This window comes from Tursiops truncatus, chromosome 17 (genome assembly GCF_011762595.2).
Source record: "Tursiops truncatus isolate mTurTru1 chromosome 17, mTurTru1.mat.Y, whole genome shotgun sequence".
In the NCBI taxonomy this organism is placed as follows: Eukaryota; Metazoa; Chordata; class Mammalia; order Artiodactyla; family Delphinidae; genus Tursiops; species Tursiops truncatus.
Window position 1 is genome coordinate 56,758,121 of NC_047050.1, and position 1,966 is coordinate 56,760,086.

Genomic DNA, 1,966 nt, shown 5'->3' on the forward strand with positions numbered 1-1,966 from the left:
ACTTTGCTATTTCTCTATTATTTCAATTAAGAGAATCCGTTTTGGGGCATCTAATTGGCTGTTTATAAAGACAAAAAATAGTTCACAACCTAAGCCACCTCATGGATGGAATATTTTGTCTGATGACCCAGAACAGCATGATCCCTAAATGCTCCTGCTGGTTTTCTATATTCTTTATAAATACTCCCTAGCAGGACTTCCCTTGTGGCACAGTGGTTAAGAATCCGCCTGCCAATGCAGGGGACACGGGTTCAAGCCCTGGTCTGGGAAGATCCCACAGATGCCGTGGAGCAACTAAGCCCGTGTGCCACAACTACTGAGCCCACGTGCCACAATTGCTAAAGCCCATGCCCCTAGAGCCCGTGCTCCGCAACAAGAGAAGCCACCACAATGAGAAGCCCACGCACCGCAACAAAGAGTAGCCCCTGCTTGCTGCAACTAGAAAAAGCCCTCGTGCAGCAACGAAGACCCAATGCAGCCAAAAATTAATTAATTAATTAATTAACTTTTTAAAAGACTCCGTATCTATACAAATTTTACAGAACACTCACAAGGTTTCTGCTTCTGGAATATTGGCTAACCTTTACAACAAGCATCACCAATCCCCCACTTTTTTTTTTACTAGTTAAGAAATTTAAACTCAATAAGGCTAAATGACTTATCCAGGATCATCAGTTAGCAAGAGAGAAAAGGGTAGAGCCCAGGTCTTCTACTTATGAGTCTAGAATTTATTGGAAGAAAGAAAAATGGAAACTATACAGAATTCAGAGAACCCCTGATCTAAAATATAGACCACATATATCTTCCTGTTAAAATGGTTAAAAGTACACAAATATAAATGTATAAGAAAAGAAGGGGTAGACAGGGGAACTCCAGTATTTATTATCAGCATTTGGGTATGTTCTTACAAGAGACAGAAACTGAGTGTCAATGTCCATTCTCTGACCTCTTACTGATGCCAGCACATGACAATTCTGGCTGTACCCAAAGGATGTCACCTGTATTTCACTTGCTGGAGTAATCACTGTGTAGGTCCCCTTATATGACACATTGTCAACTTCACTTCTAATCTGCACCCCCTTAGATTTCAAGATGATTTGCTGCATGATTTCTGATCTATGCAATTAGCTTGAGGGCAAAGTTATATATTTATATCCATAGGCGCCATCTTGATTTGGAAGTAGAAAGTGGAGGTAAGATAAGGAGAGCCAAAAATTTAAAAAACCACAACTCTTCTTTTTGATCTGTCACACTCTAGTGTAGTGACCCATCCTCTCGGTACTGGTGTAGTGTAGTGACCCATTCTCTCTGTACTGGTGTAAGGTCAGGGACAAAATTAGACAAAAATTTGGAACACAGCAGCATGCCCCTCATATTTCCAGCAGCAGTAATGCTCCTGGGTTTCCTTTCTTCATGGGTTAATTGCCAAGCATTTCTATCAGATGAGGTGAGGAGGCTTCCTCTTAGTCAAATGCTTCCCTCTCTCCCCCAGCTGCCTGTCTGGTTTCTTTCTTCTCACAGTAAGTTCTAGGAAGCCACCCTCTTATTGTCAAAACTCACAGTCATAAAAGGGTCATCCTTTATTTGATTCAGCCAACAGTTTAGAAATGCTTGAGCAGTGCGGATTAGATTACCCAGTTAGGGTCAGATCTGAGAAGCAAAGCAGAGAGATGACTGTTGGTCTACTACGAACACATGGAGGCTAAGTGGCTGAATAAAATGTCTGCCAAGTACCAGCACACTGCCTGGCGTGTTCTCAACATGCCTCTCTGAACTCCAAATGTCAGTGCACCCAACCCTGTTACAGCCTTGCCTCTTGGTCTACACTATCTCTTCACTGGTGACTCACGCAGGCCTGGGGCTCTAAATGGCCCCAATGTCTTCATGACCCCTGAATTTACCATGTAGTCCTGACCTCTGCTCTGAGCTAGAGTCATATATGCAATTGCCTATCTGACACTTCAGC